Source organism: Carcharodon carcharias, chromosome 4 (assembly GCF_017639515.1).
Source record: "Carcharodon carcharias isolate sCarCar2 chromosome 4, sCarCar2.pri, whole genome shotgun sequence".
Lineage (NCBI taxonomy): Eukaryota > Metazoa > Chordata > Chondrichthyes > Lamniformes > Lamnidae > Carcharodon > Carcharodon carcharias.
Window position 1 is genome coordinate 143,603,036 of NC_054470.1, and position 21,078 is coordinate 143,624,113.

The 21,078-nt window shown below is 41.2% G+C and overlaps 1 protein-coding gene across 4 annotated transcripts in view; it reads left to right on the top strand.

Annotated features, from left to right (window-relative positions):
• mef2cb (myocyte enhancer factor 2cb) overlaps window positions 1-21,078 on the top strand; it is a 277,190-nt gene that overhangs the window by 148,641 nt on the left and 107,471 nt on the right. The gene's annotated exons all lie outside the window — the stretch shown is intronic.

The following is a 21,078-nucleotide window of genomic DNA, read 5'->3' on the forward strand; positions in this document are numbered from 1 at the left end:
AAGCAGCAGTTCTCAAAGGAACTGCTGGTGGTCACTCAAAAAGCTCAAAAACCTGGTAGACTTTTAGTATTATGTGGAGCCAAAAGGAATAAGAATGCTCCTCCAACTCTACAAAACATATGTGGGCAGCTTCCCACCTCCCCTCATCCCCTGCCATCCCTTACCTTCTGTCCTACACCTACCTCTGGGTTTCAGTGCAGGGTGAAATTATGAAAGCCCCAACAGATGAGATTTGTTCTGACGATGCCCAAGAACAAGTTTACTTTGCTCTCCTGGCTTCACTGTTCCAGAGTGCTGTCACTGGCACCTGATTTGGAGGCCAAGGAATTTAGGCCCTAGTGCCTCTTTATGAAAGATTAAAATCAAAAAACTGAAAATTTATATTGGAAGCCATTATTAATTGATTAATACATTTCAATCAAAGTGCAATATATTTAAAGTTCTTTTATCAATAATAAGTTGTCCATTTTTGCGTTCGAATCATCCGGATAATTAAGCTGGTTAACTAAGCTCCTCATGCTGATATTTGTTTTCATAACCCAACTGGGCAATAACAAAATAATTGTCTGCTGTACACTATATAGCCTACATTGATAATAAAGTTTCACAAAATAGAGGTCTGGCAGACTACAAATATCCATCGTGAATACCAAATAGTCCTTAACATTATATTTTATATGAGTTAGCTCTTCTTTCATATGAACATTTTAAACACTCATCTTCTATATTGCCATGAATAAATTCAAGTCTTCTATAGTGTTATCAAATAGATCCAAAAGCTTTAACTAATTTTCCAACCTTGAGGATTAAAGACACAGTTCAAATGTGAGTAAAAGCATTGGTAATCCTACAGGAAATTATAAAAGCAAAACTGAACCAAAAATAAATGTTGTTTTTCTTTTCTATAATTTTCATTATAAAATGTGATTGACATTTGCATGTACTGTTATATGATCATTTATCATTGCTAAATAACTGAAACTGAAGTGATAAGCTAGTGGAGGGTGAGGGGGAAGCACCCCGTTCGGAAATGACCAGCTACAGGAAGACCTAGAGGGGTTCTGCTGATCCCCGATACCTTCTGCTGTCGGTTTCAGAACTAAATTCAGCTCTATCTGCATCTATTTATATCTGAATACAATTTCTACTCAAAAGGAATCAACGGCTCTCTCAATGATAGCTGTTTAATCAGCAACCTCATGTTCTTTGTGCACTTTGATAGATCTGTTTAAAATTAGCTCCACAACTAATGAGGCCCTTTGAGTAGTTTGTCTCCTTGTCTATTCTCCCACTCCCGACTGTTTCTTTTCCTATCCTGCAGTCAGAATTTGTCTTAATAATTTAGAACATTGTGGCACAATAACAACTTGCCAGTGACTTCCTTTATTGGCCTTTCATTTAATGTCTTGAATTGTGACATGTTCATTGTACTGACAAAAGCAAACCAGCCAAATTAGAGCATGATGACTTTTGGTTCAGTTGTATATAGTTATACATAGAAATACTTGGAGTTATCATAACGAAACAAGCTACTTGTTCCAAATTAGTCCATGTTATCATTTACCTTCCACACAAGCAAATAATCCTAATCACTTTTTTAAATTCATTCATGGGATGCCAGTGACACAGGCATGGCCAGCATTTTGCCCATCCCTATTTGTCCTGGAGAAGGTGGAGGTGAGCCACCTTCTTCACTTGCTACATTTAGTGTGATGCAGGTACACCCAAAGTGCTGGTAGGGAGGAAATTTCAGGATTTTAACCCAGCAACATTAAAGGAATGGTGATATATTTCCAGGTGAGGATTGTGTGTAACTTGGAGAGGAAGTTGCAGGTGGTGGTGTTCGCATGCGCCTGTTGTCTTTGTTCCCTAGAGGGTAGAGATTGTAGGTTTGGAGGATGCTGTCAAAAGAGCCTTGGTGAGTTTCTGCAGTACATCTTGTAGTTGGTACATACTACTGTTGCTGTGTGCTGTGGCAGAGGAAGTCAATGTTTAAGGTAGTGGAAGGGGTGCCAGTAAAGTGGGCTACTTTGTCCTGGATGTTGTCAAGCTCCTTGAATGTTGTTGGAGCTGCACGCATCCAGGTAAGTGGGGAGTATTCCGTCGCACTCCTGGCTTGTGCTTTGTGGATAGCAGACAGGTTTTGGAGAGTCAGTTGATGAGTTACTCACTGCAGAATGTCCAGTCTCTGACCTGCTCTTGTAGCCACAATATTTCTGTGGTTGATGTAGTTAAGATTCTGGTCAATGGTGACCCCCCCCCCCCGCCAAGGATGTTGATGTTGGGGGCTTCAGAAAGATAATGCAGTTGAATGTCAAGGAGCAATGGTTAGATTCTCTCTTGTTGGAGGTGGTCATTGCCTGGCACTTGTATGGCATGGATATTACTTACCACATATCAGCCCAAGCCTGAATGATGTCCTGGTCTCGCTGTGTGTGGGCATGCACTTGTTCATTAGCTGTGGAGTTGCGAATGGAACTGAACACTGTGCAATCATCACAGTGAACATTCTGACCTTATATTGGAGGGATGCCATTGATGAAACAGCTGAAGATAGTTGGGCATAGGATATGCCCCAAGGAACTCCTGCAGCTATGTCCTGGCACTGAGATGATTGGCCTCCCAACAACCGCAAACATCTTGATAAAAGCTAAAAACTGTGGATGATGGAAATCCAAAACAAAAACAGAACCTGTTGTGTTGAAGGGTCATGAGGACTCAAAACGTCAACTGTGCTGTCCTCAGCCGATGCTGCCAGACCTGCTGAGTTTTTCCAGATATTTTTGTTTCTGTTTTTGTTTTCAACTGCAAACATCTTACTTTGTGCTAGGTATGATTCCAGCCAATGGGGAGTTTACCCCTCATTCCAGTTGATTTCAATTTTACTCAGGCTCCTTGATGTTGTGCTTGGTCAAATGCTGCCTTGATGTCTGGGGCAGTCAGTCTCACCACACATCTGGATTTCAGCTCTTTTCTCCATGTTTGACAAGACTGTAATGAGTTCTATAGCCAAGTGCTCCTGCCGGAACCCAAGTTGAGCATGAATGAGCAGAATATTGCTGAGTAAGTGCTGCTCGATAGCACTGTCGACGACACCTTCCATCACTTTACTGACGAGTGAGGGTAGACCGATGCAATGCTAATTAGCTGGATTGAATTTGTATGGCATTTTGTGGACAGGACATAGCTGGGCAATTTTCTACTTTGTCAAGTAGATTCTAGTGTTGCAGCTGTTCTGGAACAGCTTGGCTAGAGACACAGCTAGTTCTGAAGCACAAGTCTTCAGCACTAAAACCAGAATGTTGCCAGTGCCTATTACCTTTGCTCTATCTAGTGTGTGCAGCCCTTTCTTGATTTCACCTGAAGTGAATTGAATGAGCTGAAAACTGACATCTATAATGCTAGTGACCTCAGGAGGAGGCTATGATGGATCATTCACTCAGCATTCTGGCTGAAGATGGTTGCAAATGCTTCAATCTTGTATTTTACAATGATGTGCTGGACCCCACCATATTGAGTATGGGGATAGTCATGACATCCCTTCCTCCCATTAGTTGTTTAATTGTCCACCACATTCACCATTATCCACCTTGTTCCCACATCCCTTAATCTCCTTTTCCTTCATCCACCAATCCAGTCTAGCATTAAGTGTTGACATAGGTTCTGCCTCAACCTCTAACCCTGGAAGTAAATTCCAGATCATTATAACTCTTTATAAAGATGGATAGTATTTAGTGGAAGTCAAGAGGGGTCTCACCCACTGGAAGAAGAACTGGCAAAAGCCCTGCATCATATCTTTTTGGCAAGGCCTGTCGCTTAAGTACCAATCAGGCACTAAACTGGGCAGCAGTATGCCTTCCCCGGGATAAAGAGAGCTGCCAGCCAACAGCCCTTCATTGCTTAGCAGTGCCACTAGGGGGGCAGCGTTGCTGCCAGTAATGCACACACCTGGGGTCTAGGAGGACCCAGGCCACGGGTGAGTGATGGCAGGAGGGAAATGAGGCTTATGGGGGATGGGTTTCAGCAACAAGGGTAGTGGGGTGGTTCTCAGCGGGCACTCCCCTTCCTGATGCCGGGTCTCTCAATCTGTCACTGAGTGCCTTTGAACGAGGATCTCCACCTTGGAAGCCTACAAGCAACCCTGACACAGTATGCTTTTCAGGCTTCCCGCATGGTGGTGCGCCCCCTGCCTGCCACTGGGTGAGTACTAGCGGTGGCAGAATGAAGCCCTTAAGTGGGCCATCCATGTGCATTCCTGCCACGGACTTAATTGGGGAAGAAGCAGGAAGGCAGCTGGGTCCTGACCCGCCACTCTCCTGCCCGGTTAAATGCCCATCTGCCACCAAACTCACCACTGGTTAAGGGGCCCAGTTTTTACTTCTGTTTACTACCTTTCTGGTTGCAAAAAAGTACCATTTTCTCATGTAGCATAAATTGTTGTGATAGTTTAAATTTACCATTCTTGCATTTTTCTGATATGAGTGTGAGTCAAAAGACTTTGGGAACATGTTTCTTTTTTCTGCAATAGTCATCTAATTCCCTGGTCTGCTCTTCCTTTACATTGCAAAACTGCCAGTTCTCTTGACACCTCCCTGTGATTACACCTCTCTGTGATCTTTTCTCCATATCCGATTTTTAATTTTTGTTGGCTGGAATATGCCTTTCCTCTGTTTGTCATGTCTTCACTTCTCTGCCACATATCAGTAATTCCCTGTATGGATTATTGCATGGTATGTAAAGTGAAAAAATATTTTTAAATATAAAAAAACAGTTTTAAAATATATATATATATTCAAGAAAGGATTATAACCTGGAAATTGCAGCTGAATATTAGTTTGTTTGTGTGTTACCCCTTTGCTATTTTTTATAGAGGCCTTTATTCAGTTATTTTAAATAGGCTTCAGTTATTTTAAATAGGCTTCAGTCAGTACTGAAAAGTTCAACATGTTTTTTATTCTATGCATAAGGATGACCAGTTTTTTCACCTGAAATTTAATCACTGAAGAATAATGTGTGGAGTAAAGCTATATCATGGAATCATAGAATGGTTACAGCACAGAAGGAAGCCATTTGACCCATCATGTCCATGCTGGCCCTCTGAAGGAGCAATTTACCCAGTGCCATTCTCTTGCCTTTCCCCTGTAGCGTGCAAATTATTCCTTTTCAGATAATGATCTAACTTCCTTTTGAAAGCCTTAATTGACCTTACCTTCATCATATTTTCAGGCAGTGCATCCCAGATCCTAACCACTCACTGCGTGACAAAGCTTTTCCTCATGTCACCATTGCTTCTTTTGCCAATCACCGTAACCTGTGCCCTTGGTTCTTGATCCTTCCATCAATGGGAACAATTTCCCCCCATCTACTATGTCCAGACCCCTCATGATTTTGAATACCTCTATTAAATCTCCTCCCAATGTTCTCTTCTCCAAGGAGAACAGTCCCAATTTCTCCAATGTCAAATACTTTCTCATGTAACATTTTAGGAGCAGGAGTAGGCTATTAGGTCACTTGAACTTTATTGTGCCATTTGGTTAGATTATTTTTAATGTGTATCTTAAATATATCTTGGTGTGAATAACTCCTAAAACCTTTAACAGTTTTGAGATTTGCAATTAACTTAGCCTCAACAAATTTTTGGAGGGGGAGAGTTTCAGATTTCTACTACCTTTTACATGAAGAAATGAGTTCTGACAGAACCCTGAACAACCTAATTTTAAGGTTATGCCTCTTTATTCTGGACTCTCCCATTAAAGGAAACAAGTTTCTACATAACTGTGCAGCACAAGCCTTGATTGTAATAAAAACATAGAGGAAGAAATTTCACATATGAAAAGAAAGAGAGAAATTACAGGTCCTGGAAATCTGAAATCAAAGAGAAACACTCAGTATATCAGAAAATGTCTGTGGAGAAAACAGGCAAAAACCAGGAGGGTTTGACAGGGGAAAGTTGAAATGGAACTTTGGACTTGCACATTCCTTGACTACAATTTTAAGTTGCAGGCTGAAACTGCCAGGGTATTCTTTAAATATGCAGAATGGGCTCTGATGCCTTCTTCAGCACCCCAACTGTCATTTTAACCTGAGATCCAGGCAGCAGAGTTGTGGTGGCCTCCCAGCTAGGCAAAAACTGCCAGGAAAACAACCAGAAGCGGCCTAAGATTTTTTGAAATGTTTTTAGTTTCCTTCTGGGTCAAAGCTAGCAAGAGTATTCCTTCTTGCTCCACAAGGAAACCTTGGGCCTACCGTGCCCTGGGCTTCTACTTCCTCCTTCCCCCAACTGGAATTGCCCTCCCTTGTGCCGCTTGGTTCCTTCCCAGAGAACTAACTTTGTCCAAGAGCACTTTCCTTGTTCCAGGAACCCTGAGTTCGCCTGGCATGATTTTCATGGCTGGAGAGCTACCCATCACCAACTTCCTGGCCATTTTGGTTGGGAAGACAGCATGTAGCATGAATATTTTGCCACGTTCCTGTGTGGAAATTAAAATTGAGTCTGAGGGATCTACACCTGAAATGTTAACTTGTGTTATTGGTATTGCCAATGTTCAGTGAAATCTAGACCACTGTGGCACTGAAAAAGTTTTTTAAATTTCATTTGGCAACAATAAGCCTTGCCAAATATTCATCTATAATTTATTTATAAATTTCCAATAGCCCCACAACCTTCTATATAATTACCTGACATTCTGATGCTGCTCTTATTTTAGAAAAGAGGCCAGAGCCACCTTGCTTGTCTACTTTTAGAAAAATTACCTAAGCTCCCATTCCCAAGGCGCAAGCCAATACAACGTATTACTAATAGTTTGTGCTTCCACTTACAAATCACCATCTCCATCTCGACAACACTGTCCCCACCCACTTCTACTGAAATCCCCATCATACTTTTGCCACATCCATGCTCAACATTTCTAGTGTTGTCTTCACTATGGTCCTGTATACTTATGACTCCCTCACAAGAATAATGATTTTCAAAGTGTGAAAAAAGTAAAAACAAGATTCTTCTTAACAACTGAACTTTAATAAAAAGAAGATAATGCTGTCAAAAAAGCTATTTGATTGTTGAATACTTTTTTAGATTACAGATATTAAAACATGCTACTTTCTAAAACATTGCACCAAATATTAAACATCAGCAGCCGTGCAGCAACACTTATACCTATAGCTTCTATCAGATGGTAGCAGATTGCATTTAGTCCTCATGCTATAGCTTCTTTCAGGAGGCCCTAAGGAAGTGTAGGAGGCGGGAAGCAGAACCGAAGCCATTGTAGAGGGGAAGAAGTTACAGTCTTCCTGTTATGACAGGAAATGCAGACAAATGTGCTTCCTGGCCATTTGCTCAGGAGTGAATGAGATCTTCTTTGACCTTTAGCTAAGGTACAAGTTGTCTTTTGTGGCCTTAGTAAACATGTTTTCCCTAATGATTCCTAATGTATACCTGTCAGTATTATATTTAAAAGAAAGAAATTGGAAAGTTATATGGTCAATTCATGCTAGGTGGTCTGGAATGCTTCCTGGGTAAACATAGAAAATGGTATTTTGTGGTGTATCTTGGCTCCCAGTTTCAGAGTAGTTCTGCCATATAGGAAAACTAAAGTGAAAACAGTAAAATCTACATTGGAATAAGAAAACATTACAATTCTAAAAATTGTAACCAAAAGCTTAAAATATTTGATACAACTGATAATTAACTATCTTTCTTTACTGTCTGGTAATTGTAGTGGTTATAGGATGGGATGTCATGATATTCACATACTAAAGTTGAGAAGTTGATGAACATTGGATCACTTGTTCTGAAACAAAAAAAAATGTAAACAAATAGATACAGTTTCTGAAGTTATATGCAGCTTGTAATATCTGCCTGCTGTATAACTTTGACCTTCAATGCATTGGCAGTGCACTGTTATTGAGCAAAGGTCAAAGCATTGCTGAGGCACATAAATGGATAGAATTGAACATTCACATGCTCCCAAATATGGGATTTTGAAAAGTTAGAGTTCATTTACGCTTTCAATAAAATTAAATTAAAAAGTTGACTAAGATGGGAGTACAGGTCAGTCAGGAACAAACATACTACATTTTAAAGGCATGAACAACAAACATCAGACTGAAATGTCTTCTTCAGCAAATTAACAATATAATGGCTACTAAATTTATAGATTTATAATAATGAGTATTGTCACTGATCCTATTTAGCATATGTAACAGGAAATATGAATCAGGAAGAATCAATGTTCCTTAATATTGCACAATTAATTTATCACCTCAAACTGCCCCAAACATGACAGACCAGTATGTAAACTCTGGTACTTCACCTCAGTGTTATGCAGTTGACACTGTTCAAACGCTCTTTTTGTTTGTTTGGAATGATAAAGTTTACAAATGTGTTGCTGGATATTTTTGAATTTAAGCTAATAATGATATGAAGACTTCATACATTCATCAGTATGCTTTACTGAAGCTGTAGTGATTTCAGCTGCCTCAGCTTCAAATGCTGGAAATATCTTCTTAAACACCTCTGCATCTTGACCTCCCTTTCTCCTCCTTTCAGAGCCACCTTACAATCCACTTCTTTCACCAAGCTTTTGGACATCCCCTGTAATCTTTCTCCTTTTGCCTTTTTTTATTCATTCATGGGATGTGGGCTTCGCTGGCTAGGCCAGCATTTATTGCCCATCCCTAATTGCCCTTGAGAAGGTGGTGGTGAGCTGTCTACTTGAATTGCTGCAGTCCATGATGGATTTGATGGATTTAGAAAGAAATGAAGTGAACAAGTGATTCTCCTGGGCTGCACTCAGTTTCCAGTCACAATGTAAAGGAAATGAATTATTAGAGCACATAGGAATATATTTTTGTCTATTCGTGGGTTCCCAGACAAGATAAATTGCCTTTATATTTTTCTGCTTTTTGTTCTGTCCCATCTTCCAGTTCACACAGTTTTCCTGAGCTAAAAGGATAGAGAGGCAGCCTATTCTGGGCTATTGGCAATGCCAGTCTGGAGTACATTGGAGAGAGGTGTGTGAGAGTCATCTACATTGACTCGTCTTGTAGTTTTTTACATCCTTTTTCTTTCTGTGGTTATGTGCTTCTCTTCCATTCAACAGATTTTCTCCCAACGTACTAGCTGAAGTAAGGACCTTAATGTGACCTATTAAAAGGGGCAGGGTTGCTAAAGCCTAAAGACTTTTTCTAGTTCTTTATAAAATGTGATCTTAGGACAAGAATTGTGGCTATATATATCCATGCCCACTGTTTTAGTTCTAGTCCGATAAGTTATTTTTTCACAGAAACGTGTAGCTTCCTTCTTAGTTTAACATGAATGGATTGTTTGTTTATCCATTATTTAAATGTTTAAGTGCAATAATTCATCAGAGTAGTGCTATTTTGGTATTTATGGCTTGCTAGACTACAGGACACTTGGTTTAGCACTGGTCTGTGGTTTAAAAACCCTGCAAGTGCTCAGTCACAGCTGGCTTTTTTGTGCGGTAACAAAGGGTGCTGTACAGTAGGCAACAATATTATTTTATTTTATTTGGTTTTGGTGGTTAATTGAGTGCAGAATAATGCAATGTAAGCAAAAGTAAGCACTGAAAATAGATTACACGTCAAGTAATCAAATGTGAGTTAAATTCTCAGTTTATAAAATTATTGTAATAAACATCCTAATTTATAGCCCCAAAGAATTGAGAAGTTAATAGTACCTCTTTTTTTCAATATAATTTTAAAAAATACTTTTTCTGCACTTCCCTAAAGTAGACCCCATTACTGCCTCTCACCTCTTCTTGCCTTCCCAGCCTGTGGGCAAAATGTCTGGAGACACCAGTAATACTGTCATAATTATAAACGGCAAACCATGTTGCGCTAAGTCATGACTGGTTCTTTTGGTTTTGCTCTGGCCCCCTGTCACCAATAAAGCTCTCTATAGCTTTAAGTTACTCTATACAGCAGCTCATTGGGAACTAGCTGAATATTACTGCAAAAATAAAATACTGCGGATGCTGAAAATCTGAAATAAAAACAAAATTCTGGAAGTTCTCAGCAGCTCAGGCAGCATCTGTGGAGAGAGAAAGTTTCAAGTTGACAACCTTTCGTCGGAACACCAGCTGAATACCTGCTGCAGCTCAGGATGGAACCTTGTATTCTGTTAGGAAATCACCAAGATCCAATTGCACTGATGAGTTTAGTAACTGTAGAAGCCAGGCATTCAATCTTTTAAAAAAAATGCAAAGCCCAGTATGAAAATCTCATTGGTGAAAAACTGCATTTCAATATAGAATTAATAGTTGCTGGAACTCTTCAAACAACACAAGAAATAATTCAGACTCACCGATGGTCCTTATGTTAAATTGATGTAACTTGAATAGATTTTCCCTTATGCAATAATTTTTTGCTGAAGAATACAGTTGTTGGCAGGATGCCCCACTGGCAATGTGCAAATTTAGAAACTTAAAATGAACACTGATAGGGTGTGTTTCAGAATAAAAGTGGAATCCTAGGTTACTGCAAGAATGTCTGCAAAGCCTAGAGAATCTTGACAGTAAGTGTATCTGCTGACTGGCAAAATGTAAAATTCAGCAGAAGTTGTACTAATCAGCTGTTGACAAAATATGTGACATTGCAATTGAATTTAAGGGGTGAAATTCATCTAGAGCCATTGTGCAAAATGGGCAATTGATAATTGGCAGCCCGTTTTATACCAATTTTCTTTTCTATTGAAGTTAGAATTTTCAGGATATTACTGCAGGAATTCCTCCAGGAAATGCCTTTGGTCAAAACCTCTTCAGCTACTTCATCAATGAGCTTCTGTCTGTTTAAGGATGGAGCTAGATCTGTTTTCTGATCATTCCAAGCATTTAACTCCATTCACAGTGCTTCTACTAATGAAGTGTCTCTTCAACAACATCCAGCAAACAGGCTTGTGCTGACAAGTGGCAGGCAATATTCACGCCATACAAGTGAAAAATAATGACCGTTCTATATATTCTTTTCATTTTCAATGAAATCACTATCACTGAGTCTCCCACTATCAACATCTTGGGAGGTGACCATTAACTAGAAGTTTAACTGGACCAGTTTAATCAATAACATACCTACCAGACTAGGGCAGAGGTTGAGCTCCCTGGTATAAAATAGCTCACTTCCAGATGCCTCAAAACATTCTTCACCATCTGCATGACTCAGGAGTGTGAAGCATACTCACCGCTCTCCTGGATGGTGTAGTTACAATAATATTCAAGAAACTAAATACAACTTTGAACAGAGCAGTTCTCTGGATTGGTATCTGTACCACTAGTCCCACTAGCCAACCACCCCTCTATCAATAGAGCATTGTGTTGCCTCCTGAATGCACAACAGTAACTCATTAAGATTACTTTAACAGCACCTCTCTCCTTGCGTCCTCTAACACCAAGTACAAGAGCAGCAATGTTGTAATTACAGCATTATCTCCAAGTTTCCCTAACTCACATACCATCCTGACTTGGATGTTCCTTCTTTACCCTGGAATCCCTGACTGAACACCATTGTGGAAGTATTTCACAAGGGCTTCTGCTGAAAGAGCAGGTCCACAACCAGCTTCTCAGGGCAGCTAGGACAGGCAATAAATGCAGCCTTACCAGTGCCATCCAAATCCTGAGGACAAATATATTTTAAAGATCTGTGATTCAGGCTGAGCAAGAAGCCAAGGAGGGTGATGCAATTACATTGACATTGTAGGATGTTTCAAAAGCTATGTTGTTTTTTGATAAGACAAATATGAAGAGCAGTAAGGATTTAGCATATATTATATCTTAGGGTACTATAAGTAAAAAGCAGCAGCAATCTAAATGACCTACTCAAAGCAAATGCAGGTTGACATAAATATTTCTGTGTCATCTTTTTGTGATGTGGACTGCTGGGATTCAGTGATAAGATCATGTAAGATTTTGCTTGTATTAGTAAAAGTAATGATGAAAAAGTATATCTGGGTTAGATGTGATCACATCTTTATCAATATTAGGTCATGTGAATTGCCACATTCATCTATATGAGGGAAAAGTGATAGACACAGGACAAACAAGTGCATAATAAGTGATACGCAAGTTACAGAACTTGGGCTTGTTCCTCCCCTTTTGGCATAAATGCTTCTCCTGGTCACAGAAAGATTGTCATTTCTGCTGCCAGTTCAGCTTCAGCCTCCTCCATTGACTGCCCACCAAGGTGCCCCTGCTGGCTTGACAGAGGGCTGGATCGCCTGTACCCTTCCTCATTAGTGAGCTGTCTATCAGAATTTGTTTAGTGCTGGCCATTCAGTGATTTTCTTTAATGAGATCGAATCCCCAAAATAAATCAGGTCTCCTGACAGTGACATCAGGTAGGCAGTGAGATCACTCCACACACAAAAAAGAGATGGCGATGTATTGGTAATGTCACTGGACTAGGAATTCAAAGGCCCAGGTTAATGCATTGGAGACACGGTTTCAGATCCCAACATGGCAGCTGGCAAATTTAAATTCAATTAATAAAATGTGGAATTGAAAGATGGTCTCAGTAATGGTAACAATGGGCCGAATTTTGCTGTCGGTGAGACCTGCTCGTTGACGCGTAAAATGACGCAGGATGAGGTCAGGGGAAACTGCCCCATTCAAATTTTCAGGAAGGCGGGGGCGCAGCAAAATCAGCTGTGCACCCGCTGACCTGTCAATGGCCAATTGAAGCTATTGACAGGATCATTAAAACAATTAAAGGACCTGCCTGTCTGTGTCTGAAAGTGACGATGGTTGATGAGAAGAAACCAGCTCCCAAAAAGGGAGGCAAGAAAGCCTTAATGAAACCGGTAGCAAAGGGCAGCAAGAAACGGCGAAAGTCGAGGAAGGAGAGTTATGCTCTCTACATCTACAAAGTGATGAAGCAGGTTCACCCCGATACCGGCATCTCCTCCAAGGCTATGAGCATCATGAACTCGTTCGTGAGCGATATTTTCAAGCGCATCGCGGGTGAGGCTTCCCGCCTGGCCCATTACAACAAGCGCAGCACCATCAACTACCGGGAGATCCAGACCACCGTGCGCCTGCTGCTGCCCGGGGAACTGGCCAAGCACGCCGTGTCAGAGGGACAAAGGCGGTCAACAAGTTCACCAGCTCCAAGTAAAACACCACAATGGCCTGAAAAACATTCAAAACACAACCTTAAGGTTGGCGGGCAGGCCAGGAGCCCCGGCGGGCAATAGAAAAAACATGAAACCTCATCCACCAGCGGGATGAGGTTGCATGTAGGGATTTAAAAAGTTTAATAAAGTTTTAATGTAGATTGTGAACATGTCCCATCTCATGTGACATTGTCACATGAGGGGGACATGTTAAGGATTTTTTTTTCTACTTTTAATATTTTTAAAAGAGTCAGCGATCTCCCTGAGGCAATACCTAACATCAGGAAGATGTGCACTCTTTCGTGCGCATGCGTGAAAGAGCGCACTCTCGCTTTTGGGGAATCTCCCCTGCCCCCACAGGAAGCGCATAGCGCTTCCCACCGGGCGACATGCTGGGCGGGGCTAAATTGGCCCGACCATGTAAAATGGTGGTGCAGCTCACTTTGCTGACGGGGATCGGCTCCCCATCCACCGGAGATTGGGTCAGGCCCGCCCGCCCAACAGGCAGAAAATTCTGCCTCATGAAACTTATACCGATAATTGTAAAAACCCATCTGGTTCACTAATGTCCTTTAGGGAAGGAAATCTGCCATCCTTACCCAGTTTTGCCTTTATGTGACTCCAAGTAATGTGTTTGACTCAAGGCCAATTAGGGATGGGCAACAAATACTGGCGATGCCCACATCCCATGAAAAAATGAAGGAAAAAAAAATTTGCCCAATGACCACTCAAATCAAAAATCACCTCCATTATATCTAGACTGTTTAAAATTTCTCTTTCTACTTGCATACATATACTTTAGTTTATCACACCTTTCATCTGAGATTACAGAGAATGGTCAAGAGAATCCACATGAAAATTCAACCCCAAAATATCCAACCTGTCTGCTGGAGAAAATGAGGTTACTCAGGCGAGTATTTTCTTCATTTGTCAACTGATGTGCAGCCTCCAGACTGTGTGATCACATCCACCCATAAGCTCGAGAGCAGTATAATCTGGGATGGGGTTGAGGTTACTGTTCTATAGTTTAACTTTAGGTTCAGGTCAAAAAGACCACTTACGGTCTGCAACATGGTGAGGATATATTTATATGCACGCTCAGCACAAGGTTTCCCCAGTAAATATCAAATTGTCATATACTTCCAATGCTGTGAAAGATATATGCTATTTGAACAATTAAAAAAATGTAAGTAACCTATCATTTTGTTTAATGTCTGGAGGGTAAAGGATGTGGCCATTCCCAGTGGGGAACGTATTTGTATCATTGATAATGCAGTGATTATATATTGGGGGCATGAAAATCTGCAGTGTCTCTATCTTAGCATTAATGTTGAGATATATCCATTCAACACCTCTAGCACTGACCCTACCAAAGTTTGTGAAGTGAAGGTCTCTTTGTTTGCATTCAGTGGTGTGCATCCACATGACTAGAGATGCATCCTGGGCACTCACCTACTTCTGGACGCCAAAAACTATGGCGCCAGTTGCCAGGTTCAGAGGGCTGCTAGGTCCCTCACTTGCCCAGAAAGAATTAGAGGGATGTGCCCTCTTAGCAAAAAGAAATCCTCAATTTTTAGGGAATTAAACCACAATCTAAAATAAAAACAGAAAATGCTGGAAAAACTCAGCAAGTCTGGCAGCATCTATGGAGAGTGAAACAGAGTCCAATATAACTCTTCTTCGGAACTGGGCCACAATCCATACCTGTAATCTGTGATGATATCCAAATCTGCCATTCATCATACCTAGTCTCACTCAGCATTTTAGCTGTCAGCAATTTTCTTGGCATGTTGTAGGCCAAGGACACAGGGCCTTCAAAATTGATCAACATAAGCTGGGAGTGGGGAACCATACTTTCACCAGAACAGCTAGGCCTAAGGCCAACTTGCTGTTGGGCCTCTGGCCTTACTTAGATGATGAGACCAAACAGCTACATGTGGTGATGAGCAACAGTAACGACTTGTGTTTAAATGGCATCTTTAATCTACTAAAGCATCCAAACAGACTTCACAGAAGCATTATCAAACATAGCTTGACACTGAGCCACTTAGGCAGATATTAAGGCAGTGTTTTAAGTAGTGTTTTAAAGGAGGAAATCTAGGAAGAGAGTTGGAAAGGTCTGGGAGGAAATTCCAAAGTTTAGGGCCTTGGTAACTGATGACATGGTCACCAATGGTGGAGAAGTTAAAATTGCTATTGTTCAAGAGGTCAGAATTGGAGGTGTGGAGATATTTTGGAGGCTTGTGGGGCTGAGGATATTTTTGAGACAGGGCGGGGTGGAGATATTTGGAAACAAGGATGATGATAATTTTAAAATCAAAATGTGATCAAGCCAGGACTGTATATTGGTCAGTGAACACAGATATGATGGGTGAGCGGGACTTCTGTGAGTTAGGACACGGTCAGCAGAGTTTTGAATAACCTCAAGTTTACAAAGGTAGAATTTGGGAGGTCAGCCAGGAGTACACTGGAATAGTCAGGTTGAGAGGCAATAAAGGGCGATATGAGGGTTTCAACAGCTGAGGAAATGAGGCAGGGGTGGAGTCAGGCCATGTTATAGAGGTGGAAATAGCTGGTCTTAGCAATGGCAAGAAATGTGGTTGGAAGTTCATCTCGTGGTCATATACGGACGGCGTCAAGGTTGCAAGCAGTCTGGTTCAGTCTTGGACAGTTGCCAAAGAGAGAGTTGGAGTTGGATGGCTATAGAACAGAGTTTGTGGCAGGAACTGAAGACAATGGCTTCCCAATATTTAGTTAAAGGAAATTTTCTGCTGATCCAGTACTGGACGTCGGACAAGTAGTCTGACAATTTAGAGACAGTGAAGGGTTTGAGAGCAGTGAGATACAGCTGGTACAGCTGGATGTCTTCAGTGTACAAATGGAAACTGACATTATGGGCTGAATCTTCGGGGTGGGGCCCTCCCACCGAGGCATAAGATGACACGGGGTGACGTAGAGCATGCATCCCGACTTCAACGCACATCATTTAGATTTTCAGTTCGGCGGGCGCGCAGTCAACTCGGCTGTGCACTTGCCGAACTGTCAAAGGCTTGTTAAGGCCATTAATGAACTAATTAAGCCTATTGAGAAAGCTGCCCGTCCAACCTTAACATTCGATTACAGGCGATGAGCCCAGGCGGCCTTGACATTTTTCATGGAACTTCATCCACGGGCGAATGAGGTTTCATGAATGATTTAAAATTTTCAGAAAAATTTTTATTAAAATTAATGCACATGTCCCAGCTCATTGACAGTTTCACATGAGGGGACATGTTACAAAAATTTTTACAACACTTTATTGAACTGTTAAAACTTAAAACTAATCTCCCGGAGGCATCTCTGTGCGCGCGCGAAAGAACGCGCTCCTGACACAGGGAGCCCCTCCACTGCCCACACAGGGAGCGCTCAGTGATTCCGATCGCGCTGGGCGGGCCTTAATTGGCCTGCCCACATAAAATGGCGGCCTGATCGGAGGCCCGCACGCACCCACTCCTGAACTTCCTCCCACAATGGGGGGAAAATGCTGCCCCATGTTTAAATCCCTCCAATCAGATTTCATCTCCCTGAGGCTAAGCACGGGGTGACATCGGGAGGTCTGCCCGACATCATCCTGTGTCATTTTATGCGTTGGCAAGCGGGCCCCGGCTCCCGGGCCCCGGGCCCTGCCCCACCGCTCGCCGACCTCAGTATCCTGCCTGTGCAGTCTTGGGAAATGTGGGCATGGATTTTGAAGTTAGCAACCTGTTCAAGGACTTTGGAGAAGAATGGGCAGTTAGGGATTTGGTGATAGCTTGCAAGGGTGAAGGGGTCAAGGGTTGGATTCTGGGCCTGGGAGAGTGGTGTGCAAATGGTGCCAAACACTGAGGCCCAGAGGCTAGCGAGGGCAGGAACTTGGGCTCGGTATTTCAGACGGAGTTCTCAAGTTGTCTGCACTGAACAGCCAGAGCTACGGACCTGAAAGACCGTCTGACAGTTCGATTTTTTTAAAGTCAGTCTGTCAGGTCAGCTTCACTGAGTTGCTGCAAATAGGAACTGCTGCTGCTTCTCAACTTCAGGCAGCTTCGTGTTCTTATTTTTTTTTTGAAAAGCCCACTGGAAAACCACAAAGCTACCCAAATTGAGAAGCAGCAGAGCGATAACCGTTATGAGAGTGCTTTTGGTTGAAAAATGCTCAGTGAAATCTCTGTAATTTTAGAATCAATTGGATGCTGGATGCTGTTTGATTGGTGGGGAGTTGGGGGGAGGTCGGAGAGGGAATGTTGGGGAAAGATTGGAGGGAGGTATGGGATTAGGTTGGGGTGTAGGGATGGGGGTCTGGGGGGTGAGGGATGGGGGGTTTGAGGGTGTGGGCATCATTTTTAAGGTTTAGTACCACAAAAGTAAATACTGTACACTTCTCAAAATTTATTTTGAATTTAAACCAGCATATGAATAATAGTCTAAATTTCCATTATGCTCTAAAATAGACACAATTCTGTTGACATGCTGTGTTGATGTACCAGAGGCTTGAGAATCTTGGGCTTCATCAAAATAAATGTAAGAAAATAGCAACTGGGAGTGTTGCAAGGGCGTTGACTCACTATCACCTGTTTTATTACTCTTGTAAAGTCTGGGAATAAGATTGCTATTTGTCACTAAGGGATTGCTTAAAAAAATGTTTTACAAATTTCTACTCCATCCTAGGTTCACTCCGCCCTGCACCACCCTGTTTAAGATCCAGCAGAAGGTGGTCACACTGTGGGACCACAATTTCTCTGGGGATAAGGATTCCCGATCATCCATCATCAATTTGACAAAAAAGTCCATTGAAATCCCAGAGAAACAGCACAAAGGGCCTTTATAGAAATCCGATCCTATGACTTAAGTGCTTTTAGAAATGATTTCTCTCGGGATTTTGCTGTCACACTTTATATTTTTGCTGTTGGAGTTTCTTATTTATTAATTACGTTTTTCCACTTAATTTGCCTTTTTTCTCACACCTCGAACAATGAGTAGGATTTAAAAAAAATACTATTTGCATATTTGTTTAGTAAAAATGTAATGTAACATCATATGGAACCTGTGGATAGGCTATAAATTTACAGTGTACAACACAATTGTGCGACAGTGGGTTGGAGTCAGAGAAGTCAGAATGGTAAGGTTGTATTAGCTACAGAGTTGAATTGTTTTGTAAATGTAGTGATTTCTTTGTAGCCATTTTCCTAACACCAATTAATTGCTCTGTGATTAATTATCCTCAGAAAATTAGTATTGAGCCTCCAATTACACCATTTCTGCAGTCACTCTGCCTACTGCATTCAGGCGTAATGAAAGAAAGACAAAACCTACATTTATACAGTACCTTTCACAATGTCCTAAATTGCTTTACAGCTAATTAAGTAGTTTTGAGTTGTAGTCACTGGTATAATGTAGGCAATGTAATCAAATGGCGGATCAGGCTCAAGGGGCCGAATGGCCTGCTCCTGCTCTTAATATGTATGTCATTCTGGATTGATGAGATGAGCTGGGCTAGATGGCCTTTGTCATCCATAATTCTTTTGCAAACAGAGGGTTGAATCTTGGCTGGAGTTCTGGTTATTTTGTTGCTAATTTGTAGAAGCACTTGAGGTTTGTCCTTTTGCCTACTTATCTATGATCCCACTCTATCTTGGTGCTTTTTATGAGGTTTTTTGAGGTATTGAAATATTGTGATAAAGTTGTGTTGCATAGTAGATGTTGAAAATATATTGTAATGAGATCAGCAATCAGCAGAGTCTTCGGACTTGCTGATCAAGAAAACACAGATAAAATTGTGAACCATTCAGTCTTTGTCCTCTAGCCTCTCCAAAGTCGTGATACCTGAGGGCTCCAATTCTACTCACTTAGTGAAGACCTATGTTGTTCAATCATTCCACTTTGTTGCTCAGGAGTCATTTGACCTTTTTACCTTGTGAGATTACTGATAAAATGGAATCCAATTACACCCTTTCTACAAAATAATTATATTGAATAATATCATGCACCCAGGCAGAAGAAAGTCATCTTCTACTCCTACAGAATGGAAGAGATCTTGTGCATTTTATCTAGGTCGCAAGTATTGAAGCTTTCCCTAAAAAGGAATTTACTGTCACCATGTTCATATGGTGCAATGTGCAGAACATGTTACTGAGGTCTGAGGCAGTCACCTAAATCAGTGTTATCATCTTCGTAGTGTTATAGGTAACTAATAGGGTATTTTCCTGTCAAATTAACAATATTGCACAATGGTGTTAAAGGTAAAATTTGTACTCTCTGGTATGTTTAATAGTCACGGTTGGATTACCTGTAGGCAGCACACCAACTAACGCTGCATTATATTGTTGCTCCTTTTAGTATTAATGACCTAGGCTGCATATATACTAGATGATATTTGTAACCAGATGCCAACAATGGGTGTTACTATTTTATTAGGATCTTTCTATGATTGGTTGGTGAATTGATTGGTGAATCTTGAAAGGGGAAATGATATCATGCTGGATTGGGGAGTGGTGGGGGGCCTGGTGGAGTTTAAAGTAGGGAGGGGAGAAATAAGGGGCCCGAAGCAAGAGAAGCACTAGGACCCATGATTTCTGTCCCTTGCCCTAGTTGGAAGGAATTGCAGGTCAGTCTATGAGATAGCAGTAGGCCTCACTGCTCAAAGTTTACGTTATTTTCTGGTGCAGCCTGACTCCAAGAAGAACCCAATCCACACCAATGGTTCCTATATTGCTGACAAAGGGTAGAGATGTTCTTTTGTTGAGTAGAAATCAGGGTTGAATGATGGAGATGTGAGGGAAAGATGAATGATGGAGGCTTGCTTGGTTATTTTTGGGACAAGAAGTATTTACACCAAGCTTTTTTTCAGGAGATGAAATGGATGAGTTGGAGTCTTACAAAAGACTAGATTATATACTAACCTGATGGGCCAAGTGGCCATCTCTCATTCCTTAAGATCAAAGCAAAAAACTGCGAATGCTGGAAATCCAAAACAAAAATAAAAATACCTGGAAAAACTCAGCAGGTCTGGCAGCATCTGTGGAGAGGAACACAGTTAATGTTTCGAGTCCGTATGACTCTTCAACAGAACTAAGTAAAAATAGAAAAGAGGTGAAATGTAAGCTGGTTTAAGGGAGGGGCGGTGGGACAGTTAGAGCTGGATAGAGGGCCAGTGATAGGTGGAGATAGCCAAAAGATGTCATTGACAAAAGGACAAAGAGGTGTTGAAGGTGGTGATATTATCTAAGGAATGTGCTAATTAAGGGTAGAAAGCAGGACAAGCAAGGTACAGATAGCCCTAGTGGGGGTGGGGTGGGGTAAAGGGAAGGGATTGAAATAGGCTAAAAGGTAGAGATAAAACAATGGATGGAAATACATTTAAAAATAATGGAAATAGGTGGGAAAAGAAAAATCTATATAAATTATTGGGAAAAAAGGGGGGAATCGGAAAGGGGGTGAGGATGGAGGAGAGAGTTCATGATCTAAAATTGTTGAACTCAATATTCAGTCCGGAAGGCTGTAAAGCGCCTAGTCGGAAGATGAGGTGCTGTTCCTCCAGTTTGCGTTGAGCTTCTGATTCCTTGCTTTTTATTATCTTAGTATCTCTCAATAATGAAACTGATTTGAGTGGTTAAAATTAGTTCATTTTATGTACTGTGTAATTATTCTTCCTTCGTTTCTTGAAAGTTGTCCAGAATATTCTTAATAATCATGGTCATTTACTCCAATTCCTTACTTACTTCTTTACAACAATAAGACTTTGCAATCTAGAAGTGTATTTTTATTGCTGAAACTCATTATCGCACCACATGGCTCAAATGCATAGATAGTTATCACAGGCATTTCAGTTTGCATCCATCTATCCATCACCTAACATCGTTGTACGCCTAATTAAAGTGTGATTTGATAGCTTGTTCTGCTGATTAGCCAACTCCTGTGCAAATGAAATTTCAAGAAACAGA